General features: G+C 43.5%; 1 protein-coding gene across 1 annotated transcript in view; it reads left to right on the top strand.

Annotated features, from left to right (window-relative positions):
• The first annotated feature begins 3,276 nt into the window (after window positions 1-3,276).
• NIM1K (NIM1 serine/threonine protein kinase) overlaps window positions 3,277-19,456 on the top strand; it is an 89,959-nt gene continuing 73,779 nt past the window's right edge. Inside the window, exon 1 of the mRNA XM_073584325.1 lies at window positions 3,277-3,538. The gene's annotated coding sequence lies outside the window, so the exon portion shown is untranslated. The remainder of the gene's footprint in view (window positions 3,539-19,456) is intronic.

A 19,456-nucleotide genomic window follows, 5' to 3' on the forward strand; every position in this document is an offset into this window, starting at 1 on the left:
AATTCTTTTGAGAACTCTGCTATTAAAGGTGGAAATAAAGAACAAAAGTAAAAATTCTGAATAAAAATAGAAAAGCAAGAGAAACTGACTACAAACTAAAATGTGTCTGTACAAATGCACAGAGCATAGGAAACAAACAAGGAGAATTGGAGCTGCTAACAAAGGAAGAGAGATATGATGTCAAAAGGCATCACTGAAGTATGGTGGGATGATACACATGATTAAAATACAAACCTTGAAGGCTACAACTTATTTATTAGAAACACGATTAACAAGAGGGGAGGAGGTGTTGCATTGTATGCTAGGAAAATGTTTATCTCCATAGAGATCCAAGATTCAGAGACTGGTAGCTCTATAGAAACTGTTTGGGTAAGAATACAAGGAGAGAAGAACAGAATGGACACTATTGTAAGTGTTTACAATAGGCCACCTGGACAGAGTGAAGATATGGATGAACTCTTTTTTACATCAGATGACTCTGTTCTCAAAAAAGTACAACATAGTGATCACGGGATATTTAAATTTTATAGATATTAGTTGGTAATCTCTCTCAGGCAAAAGTTATGCATCCAGAAAATTCTTATCTTTTGCTGACAACTTTATCTTTCAAATGGTAAAAGAAAGCACAAGAGGATCTGCAATCTTGGAACTAATTCTTACCAATAGGGAGGAAATGGTTGAGGAAGTAAAGGTGGCAAGGAATTTAGGAGGCAGTGATCATGTTATCGTACAATTTTGGATTACTTGAGGAGGAAGACCAGCAAGGACTCAGACTTTAAGGTTGGACTTCAGAAAGGCAGATTTTATTGGAATCAGAAAGAGGGTAGTGAAGGTCCAATGGCTGGATGTTCTAAGGGACAGAAATGTCCGAGATGGATGGGAGATTTTGGTAAATGAATATCTCGCTGCACAATCTGTGACAATCCCGAAAAGAAGGAAGAACTGGAAGAATTTAAAGAGACCTGGATGGATGTCACAGTGTAGATCGATAATCCTTATTCTCAATTACACATGGAAGCACAAAAAGAAATGAAATGAAACCGAAAGGGACAAGATACAGATTAGATATTAGAAAAAACTTTTTTTCATTGAGGCTGATCAATGAACTAAACCTTCTGCTACGAGAGGTGGTGAATTCTCCTTCAATGGAAGTCTTCAAACAGAGGCTTGACAGACATCTGTGTAAGATGGTTTAGTAAATCCTGCATTGAGCAGGGGGTTGGGCACGATGACCTTGGAGGCCCCATCCAAGTCTAACATTCTATGATTCAATGGACACAGACAGAAGAGGACCCCCGGGCTAGAACCGCCGGTAGACACAGGCAGAAAGCCCTTGTAATAAACACCCACCCTCCTCTAACCTTGTGCCAAAAAAACAGCAGCCATGAGTTCTTTTAAGTAGCTGCCTATCTCTCTGAAAATTAAAATGGTGGAGGCCCACAAAGCAGCAAAAGGCTATAAGATAGCAAAGCATTTTCAAGTCGCCCGTTCCTCAGTTCAAAATGTAATTAAGAATTGGCAGTCAACAGGAACAATGGTGGGTAAGATAAGGTCTGAAAGACCAAGCAAAAGTTCAGTGAGAGCTGCTTGTAGAATTGCTAGAGAGGCAAATCAGAACCCCTGCTTGACTGAAAAAGACCTTTAGAAAGATTTAGCAGACTCTGGAGTTGTGGTACATTGTTCTACTCTTCAGAGACACCTGCACAGGTATGGCCTTCATGGAAGAATCATCAGAAGAAAATCTCTCCTGCACCCTCACACTAAAATTCAGCATCAGAAGTATGCAAAAGAACATCTAAACAAGCCTGATGCATTTTGGAAACATGTCCTGTGGACCGATGAGGTTAAAATAGAACTGTCTGGCCACAATAATCAAAGGCATGTGCGTTGAAGAAAGGGCACAGAATTTCAGGAAAAGAACATCTCGCCAACCATTAAGCATTGGGGTGGATCAGTCATGATTTTGGGGTTGTGTTTCAGCCAATGGCACGGGAGATATTTCACGAGTAGAGGGAAGAATAGATTCAATTAAATTTCAACAATTTTTTTAAGCACACATAACGCCATCTGCAAAAAAGATGAAGCTGAATAGAGGATGTCTTCTACAAATGGATAATGATACTAAACACCTGTCCAAATCCACAGTAGAGTACTTCAAAAGGCTCAAGCTGAAGGTTTTGCAATGGTCCTCACAGTCCCCTGATCTGAACATCATTGAAAATCTGTGGCTAGACCTCAAAATAGCTGTGCATACAAGACAGCCCAGGAATCTCTCAGAACTGGAAGAATCCCAAGGAAGAATGGATGAAAATCCCTCAAACAAGAATTGTAAGACTCTTGGCTGGCTACAAAAAGGGTTTACAAACTGTGATACTTGCAAAAGGGGGTGCTACTAGGCACTAACCAAACTTTTGCATCTGTTCATTTTCCTTTTTTGTAATTTTGAAAATGTAAAAGATTAAAATATATATATTTTCATCTTTAGGCTATATATATTATATGTATTTTAGGGTATATATATTAGCCTAAAATACAAAGGAAATGTGTCATCTTTAACTTTAGACCTTTTAGAGATCATTTCATCTTCAACTTGCTTAACTGTTCACAATAACAGCAATTTTGACCAGGGGTGCCCAAACTTTTACATGCCACTGTAATGCGCTCTTTTCTGTCTAATAGCTCATAATAAAGTATACTTCCATCTGCTCTGGAGGCAGAAGTCGGCTCCCTTACCTCTTGGGCCACTGTGCTGTTGCACAGATTGCACCGATGGTGTGTCCACCCTGCAAAAATAGCGCAAGGGTTCAAAACATTTGGCAATTTGTTCCAAAAGCGAGATCTGCCCTATCTTATTATCCAACATTAAAAATGTTCTTATAATGTTGCACGAAATTAACCCCCCCCCCCTCAATAAAAAAATATGATGGAAATCAGATCAAAATATTGAGAATATTGAAAGGGAATATAATTTGAAACCTGCTTTGTCGGTTCAAGTTCTTACATTGTATCAAGAAACTACTTTTAGCAAAAATCCTGGAGGCAGGAAGCAAAGTAAAAAAAAAAAGGTAAAATAAACACTGCTAACAATTATACGTTTGCTTGTTACATAACAAACTACACGAAAAGAGAAGGTAAAACTAATAGGATCTGCAGAGGTAATACATCTCAGAACCCGAAAGCCACCTTAGTTTCTACCTGAAATAGAAAGCATTAGATTTGCTAATTCCTTCTAGTTGCCATAGCTATAGTCCCAGCTCCTCCACCTCCCACCACAAACACAGCCTCAGGGGGATGAGGGTCTGCGGTCAGCCACCCTCCTTCTTGCTAACACACCATTCCCATTCACAGAGATCCTCCCTGTTTTTCTGGAATGGATGGCTTTGCAAATTGGAAAACAGCTGCCCTGGTGCAGAATATTAGGAAAAGCATCAGCAGCGACAGCGACACATGAAGCCTTCGTGCTTGTTGGTGGTTACATAAAGCACCGCCTGCTCAAGACCCCCAGCTCCGCGGACCACCAGCAATGTAGCAACAGAAGGTAACGACATACACGGTTCTTGATTTATCTCTGTGCAGATTTCTGCTTATGCCTGTGATCCCTGCTGCATATGTCCATGAAACGCGCTGGTATATGTCATATTTTATGGGGGGTTTTTTAAAATTTTTCTTCTCCGGATTCTCCGAGCTGTTGACGTAGTAGATATATAGGATGGATTGGGCAGTGGTCGCTGCATAGATGATATCTTAATCAATAAGAGGCTACCGGTCATCTTCTGGGAAGGTGTTAGAGGGATCGTCCAGGATATGACTAACTTAGGCGAAGTGAGCACAGGTCCTTCTGGTTTGCGTTCTGCGCACCCCTGGACAAGACAGATTTATGTAGAACGGCATGGCCATCACATGAACTATATACTTGTATGTGGTCTACGTAGCCCCTGATATCTGCAGGACATGAAAGAATTAATAAGGCTTAGCCTACGGAGTGAAACTTTCTATGTAAGAATTCAGTTCCCTCCGGAGAATATATATGTATATAGACGTTTTATAATATGTACATATCGCGGTACGTAACACAATCCTGGTCCTGCTAGATGGCTACAGATTTCATCACATAAATGGAATTAAATCTGCTTAAATTGGTTTCCCATACTCATCACCTTTCTTCCGCATGGGTTAAAAGAATGGCTGTGGGATCCCAATTGCGGCCGGTAGACCTTGGTGGACTTCTTTGGGGTCCATCAAGGACCCGTCACATTAATGACAAGAATAGCATTGCACACAGGACTTCAACTAAAATGCGAACATATCCTATATTCAAGTATCGAAGCAAATGTGAGAAGTCCGGCAGATCCGCCTCATATAAACGGCCCTCAACCTATGTCCTAATGGGAATTTTCTACAAGTTCGTTCTCATTTCTGGGAAGAAAATAAATAGGCCAGATAGTATTATCATGTCCCTAAAAATCGCAATCGATGCATTTGGGTGCCTCTAAATTATGATACTGAACCATAACGATGCCGTGCAGTGCACTGATTATATCACTGTATAGCTTCTAAGGAATATTATACCCCATGCTATGATTTAGGTTTGTGCCAATTTGCAAAGGGGTAAGTCTAAGTTTTGCGGGTGGAGGACATATAGTAGGGTCATGGAGGTGAGGTGAAGTCTCAGTCATTACATGGGATAGCCCAAATATTGCCTTTGACCTAGATTTATTCATTTTACTCACTTATATAGCGCCATTATTCTGTAGCGCTTTCCACACATTATCATCACTGTCCCCATTGGGGCTCACAATCTAGATTCCCTATGGGTATGTCTTTGAAAAGGCGAGTTGCATACTAACCCTCTGCAAATTTGTCTTGAAGGGTCCAATCCTGGACCCCTTCTTCAGCATGGAATGAAAGGAGGGCTGCAAGATCCAAATGGCACCAGACAGACCTCTATTGACTTCAACTTGTAATGGGCCATGTCATGGTTCCATCATATTGATGGCAAGAATAGCGCTGCCTTAAAGTCTGACAAAACTGAAGAGGGTAACATGGAAGAGCACAAGTGTGGACAAAACACTATGATTCAAGTTCATGACAAGCTGCCTGGGAGTTGATGGTGGGACACGTGATGTGATTAACACTGGAGGTCCAAGGCCAATTGGGTCTTGATGATCTAGGGGTAGAGCTGCGTCAATGAATACATTGACATAACACAGTGTGATATAGATAAACTGTAAAGTGCAGGTGAAGTCATAGCTCTTAGTTGGGGGCCCCAAGAACAGCATTTGCAAACCCAGGAACTTTCTTCTACCCTCCCTTTAAAAGAGCAACATCTGGCATAGATACAGAATAGTATACAGCCTGTAGGCAACCTGTGACCTTCCGTCTGTTGTAAGATCACAAGTCCCATCATGCAGACCCACTGGGTGTTGTGCTTTTGCCATAGCGGGAGCACCACACTGGGACGACCATTGCTTTAGGACACGTGATGATTACACAACGTGGAAGAGATTAGAAGCATCAGAGCAGCCTCAGCTTCCAGTTTACCCGTGCTGGTGTTTGCCTTTCATCACTTACTTGTCACCCACTATAATATGTGCAGACACTGAAATCACATGGTGTTGACAATGAAGAATAATGTAATACTGGATACAATGGGTTTCTATGCAGTCATAGTAAGCAGTTCTGATCAGGATAACACGATTGCGGAGTCCTCCCCTCGTTACCCTGGATCTGGTTCTCTCCACAATCCATAAGCATATTGTTAGATGAAATGAAGAGCAAACTTCCCTTTAAATAAGAAATATAAATTTGCGTCTTAATCCTCAGTACTGGATGGCGGAGGTACAGTGACATGTAATAGTTTGGGCACCCCTGGTAAAAATTACGGTTATTGTGAACAGTTATGCAAGCTGAAAATGAAATGATCTCTAAAAGGCCAAAAGTTAAAGATGACACATTTCATTTGTATTTTAGGGGAAAAAAAAAAAATTTATATATATATATATATATATATATATATAGTCTTTTTTTCCATTTTAAAAATTACAAAAATGAAAATGGGCAGATGCAATAGTTTGCGCATTCTTGGAGATTTGTGATCTCCAATAACTTTGACCAAGGTTTCAGACCTTAATTAGCCTGTTAGGGTTATGTTTGTTCACTGTCATCGTAAAGAAAGGCCAAGTGATGCAAATTACCAAACTTTATCCTTGTGCCAAAATACAGCAGCCATTGCTTCTTCTAAGCAGCTGGCCAGCACTCTGAAAATGATAATGGTGGAGGCCTACAAAGCAGGAGAAGGCTATAAGAACATAGCAAAGGTATGTGAAGAAAAAAGGGCACATAATTTCAGGAAAGAACATCTCGCCAACCATTAAGCATTGGATCAATCATGCTTTGGGGTTGTGTTGCAGCCAATGGCACGGGGAACATTTCATGAGTAGAGGGAAGAATGGATTCAATGAAATTACAACAAATTATTGATGCAAACATAACATCATCTGGACTGTCTGTAAGAAAAAAGCCCTCACAGTCCCCTAGTCTGAACATTTTTGAAAATTTGTGGCTAAGTCTCAAAATAGCAGTGCATACATGACAAACCAGAAATCTCAGAGAACTGGAAGAATTTTCCAAGGAAGAATGGATGAAAATCTCTCAAAAAAGAATTAAAAGACTCTTGTCTTGCTTCAAAATGCGTTTACAAGCTGTGATACTTGCAAAAGGGCAGGGCCGCACCTATAACGAGGTGATTTGAGCCAGCTGCTGAAGCGGCTGGCAGCAGGGGGCGGCATTATGCGCTCTGCTACCCGCAGCACCTACAATTAGCCTCTGCACGCTGGTGCTGCGGTAGCGTGCAGAGTCTTATAACTCTTGTAATTGATGAGGTCACAGGAGGGAAGGAGTCAGGGCACCCTGATCATGTGACCCCTGACTCCTCCCCTCCTGTGACCTCAACACAGGTCCTGTGGCACAGCCCTCAGTGTGTGCAGGACTCTGCTGTGCTGGTTGCCATGGTGCTGGATCAGTAAGTTTATGTGTGGGGTCGGGGGGGTTTACAGGGTGTATGGAGCAGAGCCGTGTGTGTGAGGTGTATGGAGCAGAGCCATGTGTGTACGAGGTGTACGGAGCAGAGCCACATGTGCAAGGTGTACGGAGCAGAGCCATGTGTGTACAAGGTGTACAGAGCAGAGTCGCTTGTGTGTGAGGTGTACGGAGTGGAGCCATGTGTGTACAAGGTGTACGGAGCAGAGGCGCACGTATACAGGGTGTGTGGAGCAGAGCCATGTGTGTACAAGGTGTACGGAGCGGAGCCATGTGTGTACAGGGTGTACGGAGCAGAGCCGCTTGTGTGTGAGGTGTACGGAGCGGAGCCATGTGTGTACATGGTGTACGGAGCAGAGCCGCGTGTGTACAGGATGTACAGAACGGAGCCACGTGTGTGAGGTGTACGGAGCAGAGCCATGTGTGTATGGAGTGGAGCCACGCGTGTGCAAGGTGTACGGAGTGGAGCCATGTGTGTACAAGGTGTACGGAGCAGAGCCGCATGTGTACAGGGTGTACGGAGCAGAGCCATGTGTGTACAAGGTGTACAGAGCAGAGCCGCTTGTGTGTGAGGTGTACGGAGCGGAGCCATGTGTTTACAGGGTGTACGGAGCAGAGCCGCGCGTGTACAGGGTGTACAGAACGGAGCCACGTGTGTGAGGTGTACGGAGCAGAGCCATGTGTGTAAATGGTGTATGGAGTGGAGCCACGCGAGTGCAAGGTGTACGGAGCAGACCCATGTGTGTATAAGGTGTGCAGAGCCAGGCTGCGCATGTGTGAGGTGTACGGAGCCACGCGTGTACGGAGCAGAGATGTGTACGGAGCGGAGCCGCGTGTGTATGGGGCGTACAAAACGGAGCCGTGTGTGCACAGAGCGGAGCCGCGTGTGTACGAGGTGTATTGAGCAAAGCCGCATGTGTACAAGGTTTACGGAGTGGAGCCATGTGTGTACAAGATGTACAGAGCATGGCCACGTGTGTAAAAGGTGTACGGAGCAGAGCCGCATGTGTACGAGGTTTACGGCATGAGCCATGTGTGTACTGAGTGGAGCCGTGTGTGTGCGAGGTGTGTGCGAGGTGTACAGAGTGGAGCCATGTGTGTACGAGGCATAAAAAGCGGAACCGTATGTGTATGAGGTGTGCGGAGCCATATGTGTACAAGGTGTATGGTGGGGAGCATTCATACCTCCGAGCGGGACAGTCCCGATTTTGAGAGAGAGTCTGCCCCAGCCGGGAGCTTACTTTTCTGATGGACACAGGACTACATGGAGCCCAGAGGAGCACTTTAAAATTCGCATGTGACGTTCCACCGGAAGTGACATGCTAGAAGCTGACCGGAAATGAGGTAATTTAGGGAGGAGATTGTGACAGACCCATGGAGGCACTTCAGGGAATGCTTCAGATCTATCACCGTGTCCTCCTCCAACAGCGCGGACAGCAGGATCGCCTTGGACTCGGGGATGCCGGCCATGTGAGAGGATCATGATATGTCCTGCATCGGGACGCTCAGATGGGCATTACAATGGGAGCTGGGCTGCTATAGTATCTTTATAGAATCTTTCTTTCTCTCTGTTCTTTCTTTCTTTCTCTAATCTTTCTTTCTCTCTCTCTCTGTTCTTTCCTCTCTTTCTCTCTCCTTTCTTTCTTTCTCTGTTCTTTCCCCTCTTTCGTTCTCTCTCCTTTCTTTCTTTCTCTGTTCTTTCTTTCCCTCTGCTTTCTTTTTTCTCTCTGTTCTTTCTTTCTTTTCCTCAGTACCAGTCAGTGTGCCCACAGTACCAGTAGAATAAGAGGGGTAGGAAACTAGGTGGCACTGGTCACATTGAGCCTCTCATACTTTTTACTGGTGTATAATCATATGCCCTGAGCACCCCCATAAAGTGGGCCAGCTCTAGACAACAGGGTACAAACAAATCACTATTACTATCACTCCAAGTGGACAATTATATAAGTAAAGTTAATGATGTCCCTGTGCCAAGCAGTGCGGAAGATCAGAATACACTGAGGAGACCAGAGCAGCCGGGTATGGGGAGAAACGTAGCTTTGAAGAGCACCATGTAAATCGAGCTGTGGTCGATCATACACACTGTGGCGCCATTCACATGTGGCTCCAAATAACTCCTATAAGAGAGTGATGAGGGGATAACAAAGTATAGCAAAAATTCACTGATCGGGGTGAGAAGTGTTATAGTTTGTGGGCTGGTGGGATTTGTGTGGCAGGGCTGCATTTTTGTCTCAGTTCTGCCCTGTACCAGGCCTATTATTGCCATTAATGACCCTTGTTCTGGATACTTCTGTGTTGCTCTTGTATGTGCGTGTGATGGTGCTGACATCCTTGTGTTGGACAACTTTTTTTTCTATTTATCGAAATCAAAATGTCCACTATTGTACTCAGTTTTACAGGATAGATATAAAAATTTACTTTAGGGCCCTTTACACATAGTGATATCGCTAGCAATATCTCTAAAGCGTCACCGATTTTGTGACGCAGCAGCGATATCACTAGCAATATCGCTACATGCGATACTTACCTCCGACCGGCTCCCCCGCTGGTTATCGCTGATCGCGTGAGATCGGCCTGGTCCATTTCTCATCTTCGGCTTCCTGCAGGCGCCGACGAGCGAGCCATGGACGCGGGCGGAAGAAGACATCATCGCTGTGTCTGACGGTAAGTATAGACCGCCGACCGCTGCTGCATCGCTAGTGAGATCTGCCTGTGTGGCAGCTCACTAGCGACCATTTAGCGATGCATCAGCGATCCTGACCGGGTCATATCGTGGTCGGGATCGCTGGTGCATCGCTAAATGTAACGGGGCCTTTTGTGTGCGGGGGGGGGCATCATTTTGCTGTTTGCCTCAGGCAGCAGAGAGGCTAGGTTCACCCCTGCAAAAGGGGGTGCTATTAGGTACCAACCATGCAGGGTGGCCAAACTTTTGCATCTGCCCATTTTCCTTTTTTGTAATTTTTAAAATGTAAAAAATGATATTGTAATGCTGCGGCTTTCACAACAGTGTGGTAAAGAGGCAATGACCCAGGTTAGTCCAACTTAAACATCTTTATTTGGTCAACTTACAAAAATAACTCAAACTTTATCCTCCGGGTTCACAGCCAGATTGTCCATAACAGTCAATATCAAAATGTTGCCATGGGCGACTGCACTGCTGTATCACTCGTGGATGTGTCGGTAGCTTTGCTTTCTCTGGCCTGTGTTCAGTCTCACACAGACCTGTTTGCACAGAGCTCCAGCTCTGATGATTGCAAACAAAAAGCTTTATCGACTTTTGCTGTGTATTCATGCTCTATGGCTTTAGTTATCCCACTGCCATTTCTGTCTTGTTTGGACAGATATGGTAGTAATTAGTGATGAGTGATAGTGCTCGGATAAGGTGTTATCTGAGCATGCTCATGTGCTAAGCAAGTCCCTGTGGCTGCATGTCTCGCGGCTGTTAGACAGCCGCAATAAATGCAGGGATTGTCTAACAAACAGGCAATCCCTCCACGTGTTGCAACTGTCAAACAGACATGCAGCTGTGGGGACTCAAACATATTTTTCGAGCATGCCGAAGACACTCCGTTAGCTTCTGAGCATGCTCAGATAACACCTTATCCAAGCACGTTTGCTCATCACTAGTAGTAATCATGAATAAATATATTTTTATCATTCTAACTTATTCATAACAAACCTAGAAAACTATCACAACACCTCATTTTCTGAATACCAAACATTTTTCAGTTTCTCCTACCTACAGTGGGTACGGAAAGTATTCAGACCCCTTTAAATTTTTCGCTTTTTGTTTCATTGCAGCCATTTGGTAATTTCAAAAAAGTTCATTTTTTACTCGTTAATGTACACTCTGCACCCCATCTTGACAAAAAAAAACAGAAATGTAGAAATTTTTGCAAATTTATTAAAAAAGAAAAACTGAAATATCCCATGGTCATAAGTATTCAGACCCTTTGCTCAGTATTGAGTAGAAGCACCCTTTCGAGCTAGTACAGCCATGAGTCTTCTTGGGAATGATGCAACAAGTTTTTTCACACCTGGATTTGGGGATCCTCTGCCATTCTTCCTTGCAGATCCTCTCCAGTTCCGTCAGGTTGGATGGTGGACGTTGGTGGACAGCCATTATCAGGTCTCTCCAGAGATGCTCAATTGGGTTTAGGTCAGGGCTCTGGCTGGGCCAGTCAAGAATGGTCACAGAGTTGTTCTGAAGCCACTCCTTTGTTATTTTAGCTGTATGCTTAGGGTCATTGTCTTGTTGGAAGGTGAACCTTCAGCCAAGTCTGAGGTGCAGAGCATTCTGGTGAGGTTTTCATCCTGGATATCTCTGTACTTGGCCGCATTCATGTTTGCTTCAATTGCAACCAGTCGTCCTGTCCCTGCAGCTGAAAAACAACCACATGATGCTGCCACCACCATCTTTCACTGTTGGGATTGTATTGGGCAGGTGATGAGCAGTGCCTGGTTTTCTCCACACATACCACTCAGAATTATCACCAAAAATTTCTATCTTCGTTTCATCAGACCAGAGAATCTTATTTTTCATAGTCTGGGAGACCTTCATGTGTTTTTTTAGTAAACTCTATGAGGGCTTCCATATGTCTGGCGCTGTGGAGAGGCTTCCGTTGGGCCACTCTGCCATAAAGGCCCGACTGGTGGAGGGCTGCAGTGATAGTTGACTTTGTGGAACTTTCTCCCTTCTCCTTATTGCATCTGTGGAGCTCAGCCACAGTGATCTTGGGGTTCTTCTTTACCTCTCTCTCCAATGCTCTTCTCCCACGATTGCTCAGTTTGGCAGGACGGCCAGGTCTAGGAAGACTTCTGGTGGTCCCAAACTTCTTCCATTTATGGATTATGGAGGCCACTGTGCTCTTAGGAACCTTGAGCACTGCAGAAATTCTTTTGTAACCTTGGCCACATCTGTGCCTTGCCACAGTTCTGTCTCTGATCTCCTTGGCCAGTTCCTTTGACCTCATGATTCTCATTTGGTCTGACATGCACTGTGAGCTGGGAGGTCTTATATAGACAGGTGTGCGCCTTTACAAATCAAGTCCTATCAGTTTAATTAACCACAGCTGGACTCCAATGAAGGAGTAGAACCATCTCAAGGAGGATCACAAGGAAATAGACAGCATGTGACTTAAATATGAGTGTCTGAGCAAAGGGTCTGAATACTCATGACCATGTGACATTTCAGTTTTTCTTTTTTAATAAATTTGCAAAAATTTCTAATTGGAGATATTTGCAATTATTATTATTATTACATCTACTACATATTGGGATAAAATCTTGGAGATGGGAATACCCCTTTAAAGGTATAATTCTGCAGTCACTCTATGTCACTGCAGACTTGCGAATCCTCACATAGTGAACACTGCGTGCTGTCAAGGTTCTCCAGTGCTAGTGCTGGGAGCCAGCGGTCATATGACTCCAAGTATGTTATTTGCATACTTCCGGCCATGTTCCGACTAGACGTTTGCGTCCTTGTTCAATACACATATATTGATGGAGGCAGTGCCCATCTAGTTGGCATGTGACCTCATGTATGAAAATCATGTACTTGCAGTCACGCGCTCGGCCGCTCACCACTCCTAGAATGTGGATCATAGCACGCAGTGTGCACATGGTGAGGATTCTCAAGTCTGCAGTCACACAGAATGGCTGCAGACTTGTAACCTAAGGCCGGACAATCCCTTCTAGATACCATGCCTTATGATGACACTCCAAAATCAATTTCATCACACATTTCCAGGAGGAATAACAGAGGAACAACACAATGCAGTATTGTAAAGGAGAGCATTTTCCTCTCCAGTATATGTTCATTCCCGCCTTCCATGGTGGTTTATTAGGGGGTTTCGTAACCTGTGCTTGTGAAATATTTTTATATTATGTCAATGTTTGTGCTGTAAGAAATGATAAATCACCCACAACGCATTATGTAGAAGCTAATTAGCGCAGAGATCGTCATCCCATCTCCCCCGGGCTACAGGAATGTTCTACTGTTTATTCAGATGCACATTAAGATATGGCTGCCTGACAGAGAGCTGGATATTCGCAATCGCAGCTGTCGGTGAATGGGCTCGCCAGTGCTTTCTGAACTAAAGCTGCCTGCCATTTTTGAATGGGCTGTTAATTACAAAACTTCCAATGTTTTACTGATCATACGCTAGGTTCATCATTTTACTCAGATAATTGACAATATAATGATTATACGTTGTACTATTATCCGATACACCTCTACAATATAATTCTGTAATACACGTACAGTGGGGAAAATAAGTATTTGACACGCTGCCGAATTTGCACGTTTTCCCACCTACAAAGGATGAAGAGGTCTGAATTTTTTATCGTAAGTACACTTCACTCTGGGAGATAGAATCACTATTCTTTGTAGAGGAGAAACATTGCAAAATCGGCAGTGTATATATATACCAGCATATTAGTGGTTATTGTAGCGATAGTAATTGTTAAAGGCCTTAGACGCCTTTGCCCGGGTAAAAAGATCATTTACATATTATTTGCAGGTGCCAGCGACTGTGATATTATAGAATTGTTTGTTTGCACAGACCTAGGCTAGATTTCTCAGATTTATACTGCCTATTGTATGGGCACATGCATATTTACGCGACCTTACATAGTTAAAGGGAACCGGTCATATAAAAGAACACTATTAACCTGCAGATCTGGGGGTTAATATTCAGGTTAATAATGATCTGAAGCTGTCCGATGCCCACACTGAGAGCCCCGCTGCCAGGAGGAAATGAACTTTATTCCTCCCGGCAGCCTTTCTCTGATCCGGCTGTCAGTCAGTGCTGGGGTCGAGGTTACACCTGTTCCTCATTATGCACTGATCAGTGACTGAAGCCGTGCCGACCGTACCCCTATAACTGAAAGTCGGAGTCTACTAGGGGGAAAAAAAATAATTTCCTCCCAGCAATGGGGCTCTCAGTTCCGGTGCCAGGGAGCTTCAGAACACTATCAACCTGCAGATTAACCCCATATCTGCAGGTTAATAGCATTTTTTACATGACAGGTTCCCTTTAATTCTAATTACAAATTCTAAAAATGTTTAAAAACAAACAAGTACCAAGAGCCCTATTTATTCACCGGACTGCCACAAATTGGATCATAGATGGGATATTGATTATGCAACTTATGCATTAAAATGGCTGCTTTTAAGGTTTTTGGAGATTTGCCAGAATACAAATGTGCAACCACTTGGGATACAAAAGGCCATGGCTACCTTCTACATGGAAAGTTTCAATTTTTCATAGTGGTTACATTTAGTTGATAAAATTGCTTCAGTCATCATATGTCTTCATTCTTTTTATGCCTTATCATATGCAGTTTGTAGCCTAATCGAAGCTTCAGATTTTTCTTTTTTGTGGGAGTGTCTTTCTTAGACCGGGGTCAGAATTGCCAGAAACTCGGACGAGTCTCGCACGCCAATATCCACCACTGCCGCCGACACTTGGATCGGAGCGTTCAGCTGCATGTCTTTCTATGCACCTGAGCGCTCCGGTCCCGAGTCCCGGTGGCAGTGGCGGGAATTGACGTGCGAGACTCGTCCGAGTTTCTCCCAAGTCTAACCCCGGCCTTAATAGTAGTATAGATTGGTATGGAGGACTGTGCGTATCCAGAGTTCCGCTATTTTCATTATCTCATATATCAACATAGCTTATACCCTGCTTTTAGCTTATGTTCACCTGCTTTCCTCTCTTTCTCTGCTCTCTCAGAGACTGTAGCTGCTTTCTCCTCTCGCTTCACTGTGGAATTCTGTGCATAATCCTCTCCACATTTCTTCTGTTATCTATAACACTGCAAGATGGAAGGGGAAGAGCTAAGCGGGAGCTAACATATTTGTATTAGTTTTGCAGATCACTCAGCTAGATAAAGAACTAACACATACTCTGGAGCAGCAAAATGCTAGGATTTTGTTAATGAAGAAAGAATGTTTAGAAAGTTGCTTAACTTTTTATATTTGAAGCAAATGGACAATAAATAAAAAATTATGTGCCAAGGTGTACATAACCTTTTTTGACACCTGGAGCACAGATAACCCAGTACACCAGGCATGGGTCAGCTCCTTCTCGCTGTCTCATACCAATCCACAATGAGGAACGGACAGCATCGTAAGGCTGTTAACCGGCAGATTAACCCCATATCTGCAGGTTAATGGCGTTATTTCTAGTGACAGGTTCTCTTTAACACAGTAGTAAAGTACACAGGCTTTCACTGTGAGAGCAGCCGCAGAGGGTTGTGGGATCCCGCTCTGCATGTTGTGGTCAAAAAAATCGATAGTTCAGGCCCAACTTTTGCTAGAAAGTCGGAACCTTTAGGGGAACTTTGGGAAACCTTCTGAGGGACTTTTTTAATATATAATATTTAAACAAATCACCAATCTGGGGCTGCCCACTCTTATTAATTAAAAAAGGCAGTCCCAGGTTGGCGATAGGTACTCATTAACCCCTTCACCCCCAAGGGTGGTTTGCACGTTCATGACCGGGCCAATTTTTACAATTCTGACCACTGTACCTTTATGAGGTCATAACTCTGGACCGCTTCCATGGATCCCGGTGATTCTGACATTGTTTTCTCGTGACATATTGTACTTCATGTTAGTGGTAAAATTTCACTCAAATAACTTGCGTTTATTTGTGAGAAAAATGGAAATTTGGCGAAAATTTTGAAAATTTCGCAATTTTCCAACTTTGAATTTTTATGCCCTTAAATCACAGAGATACGGCACACAAAAAACTTGATAACTAGCATTTCCCACATGTTTACTTTACATCAGCACAATTTTTTTTTGTTAGGAAGTTATAAGGGTTAAAAGTTGACCAGCGATTTCTCATTTTTACAACACCATTTTATTTTTAGGACCACATCACATTTGAAGCCACTTTGAGGGTCTATATGATAGAAAATACCCAAAAGTGACACCATTCTAAAAACTGCACCCCTTAAGGTGCTCAAAACCACATTCAAGAAGTTTATTAACCCTTTAGGTGCTTCACAGGAATTTTTTTGAATATTTAAAAAAAAATGAACATCTAACTTTTTTTCACAAAAAAAATACTCCAGGTTCAATTTTTTTTATTTTACCAAGGGTAACAGGAGAAATTGGACTGCAAAAGTTATTGTGCAATTTGTCCTGAGTACGCTGATACCTGATATGTGGGGGGGGACGACTGTTTCGGCGCATGGCAGAGCGGAGAATGGAAGGAGCGCCGTTTGACTTTTTCAATGCAAAATTGGCTGGAATTCAGATCGGACGCCATGTCACGTTTGGAGAGTCCCTGATGTACCTAATCAGTGGAAACCCCCTACAAGTGACCCCATTTTGGAAACTAGACCCCCCAAGGAGCTTATCTAGATATGTGGTGAGAACTTTGAACCCACAAGGGCTTTACAGAAGTTTATAACGTACAGCGGTACAATTAAAAAATCATATTTTTTCCACAAAAATGATCTTTTCACCCTCAATTCTTATTTTTCCAAGGGTAACAGGACCCTAAACGTTATTGGGCAATTTGTCCTGAGTACGCTGATACCCCACATGTGGGGGTAAACCACTATTTGGGCGCATGGCAGAGCTCAGAAGGGAAGCAGCGCCATTTGACGTTTTTGGCTGGAATTGAGATCGGACACCATGTCGCGATTGGAAAACCCCTGATGTACCAAAACAGTGGAAACCCCCCAAAAATGACCGCATTTTAGAAACTAGACCCCCTAAGGAACTTATCTAGATGTGTGGTGAGAACTTTGAACCCCCAAGGGCTTTACAGAAGTTTATAACATACAGCCGTACAATTAAAAAATCATATTTTTTCCACAAAAATGATCTTTTCACCCTCAATTCTTATTTTTCCAAGGGTAACAGGACCCTAAACTTTATTGTGCAATTTGTCCTGAGTACGCTGATACCCCACATGTGGGGGTAAACCACTATTTGGGCGCATGGCAGAGCTCGGAAGGGAAGCAGCGCCATTTGACGTTTTTGGCTGGAATTGAGATCGGACACCATGTCGCGATTGGAAAGCCCCTGATGTACCAAAACAGTGGAAACCCCCCAAAAATGACCCCATTTTGGAAACTAGACCCCCTAAGGAACTTATCTAGATGTGTGGTGAGAACTTTGAACCCCCAAGGGCTTCACAGAAGTTTATAACATACAGCCGTACAATTAAAAAATCATATTTTTTCCACAAAAATGATCTTTTCACGCTCAATTCTTATTTTTCCAAGGGTAACAGGACCCTAAACTTTATTGTGCAATTTGTCCTGAGTACGCTGATACCCCACATGTGGGGGTAAACCACTATTTGGGCGCATGGCAGAGCTCGGAAGGGAAGCAGCGCCATTTGACGTTTTTGGCTGGAATTGAGATCGGACACCATGTCGCGATTGGAAAGCCCCTGATGTACCAAAACAGTGGAAACCCCCCAAAAATGACCCCATTTTGGAAACTAGACCCCCTAAGGAACTTATCTAGATGTGTGGTGAGAACTTTGAACCCCCAAGGGCTTCACAGAAGTTTATAACATACAGCCGTACAATTAAAAAATCATATTTTTTCCACAAAAATGATCTTTTCACGCTCAATTCTTATTTTTCCAAGGGTAACAGGACCCTAAACTTTATTGTGCAATTTGTCCTGAGTACGCTGATACCCCACATGTGGGGGTAAACCACTATTTGGGCGCATGGCAGAGCTCGGAAGGGAAGCAGCGCCATTTGACGTTTTTGGCTGGAATTGAGATCGGACACCATGTCGCGATTGGAAAGCCCCTGATGTACCAAAACAGTGGAAACCCCCCAAAAATGACCCCATTTTGGAAACTAGACCCCCTAAGGAACTTATCTAGATGTGTGGTGAGAACTTTGAACCCCCAAGGGCTTCACAGAAGTTTATAACATACAGCCGTACAATTAAAAAATCATATTTTTTCCACAAAAATGATCTTTTCACCCTCAATTCTTATTTTTCCAAGGGTAACAGGACCCTAAACGTTATTGTGCAATTTGTCCTGAGTACGCTGATACCCCACATGTGGGGGTAAACCACTATTTGGGCGCATGGCAGAGCTTGGAAGGGAAGCAGCGCCATTTGACGTTTTTGGCTGGAATTGAGATCGGACACCATGTCGCGATTGGAAAACCCCTGATGTACCTAAACAGTGGAAACCCCCCACAAATGACCCCATTTTGTAAACTAGACCCCCTAAGGAACTTATCTAGATGTGAGGTGAGCACTTTGAACCCCCAAGGGCTTCACAGAAGTTTATAATGCCAGGGCATGAAAATAAAAAAATCTTATTTTTTCCACAAACATGATCAATTAGTCCCCAATTTTTTTATTTTCCCAAGGGTAACAGGAGAAATTGAACCCCAAAAGTTGTTGTCCAATTTGTCCTGAGTACGCTGACACCCCATATGTGGGAGAAAACTACTGTATGGACACACGTCGGGGCTCGGAAGGGAAGTAGTGACGTTTTGGAATGCAGACTTTGAGGGAATGTTCTGCGGGTGTCATGTTGCCTTTGGAGAGCCCCTAACGTGCCTAAACAGTGGAAACCCCCCACAAATGACGCCATTTTGGAAACGAGACCCCCTAAGGAACTTATCTAGTTGTGTGGTTAGCACTTTGAACCCCCAAGGGCTTCACAGAAGTTTATAATGCCTGGGCATGAAAATAAAAAAAATCGTATTTTTTCCACAAACATGATCAATTAGTCCCCAATTTTTTCATTTTCCCAAGGGTAACAGGAGAAATTGGACCCCAAAAGTTGTTGTCCAATTTGTCATGAGTACGCTGACGCCCCATATGTGGGAGAAAACTACTGTATGGACACACGTCGGGGCTCGGAAGGGAAGCAGTGACGTTTTGGAATGCAGACTTTGATGGAATGGTCTGCGGGTGTCATGTGCGTTTGGAGAGCCCTGATGTACCTAAACTATTGAAACTCCCCACAAGTGACCCCATTTTGGTCACTAGACCCCCCACGGAACTTATCTAGATGTGTGGTGAGCACTTTGAACCCCCAAGTGCTTCACAGAAGTTTATAACGCTCGGACGTGAAAATAAAAAAATCATTTTTTTCCACAAAAATGATATTTTTGCCCCCAATTTTTTATTTTCCTAAGTGTAACAGGAGAAATTGGACCCCAAAAATTGTTTTGCAATTTGTCCTGAGTAGGCTGATACCCTACATGTGGGGGTAAAACACTGTTTGGGCGCATGGCAGAGCTTGGAAGGGAAGGAGCACCATTTGACTTTTTCAACTCAGAATTGGCTGGAATTGAGATCAGACGCCATGTTGCATTTGGAGAGCCCCTGATGTGCCCAAACAGTGGAAACCCCCAATTCTAACTCCAACCCGAACCCCAACACACCCCTAACCCTAATCTCAGCCCTAAC

This window comes from Dendrobates tinctorius, unplaced genomic scaffold (genome assembly GCF_039654945.1).
Source record: "Dendrobates tinctorius isolate UK_male_01 unplaced genomic scaffold, ASM3965494v1 ptg000083l, whole genome shotgun sequence".
Classification (NCBI taxonomy): Eukaryota; Metazoa; Chordata; class Amphibia; order Anura; family Dendrobatidae; genus Dendrobates; species Dendrobates tinctorius.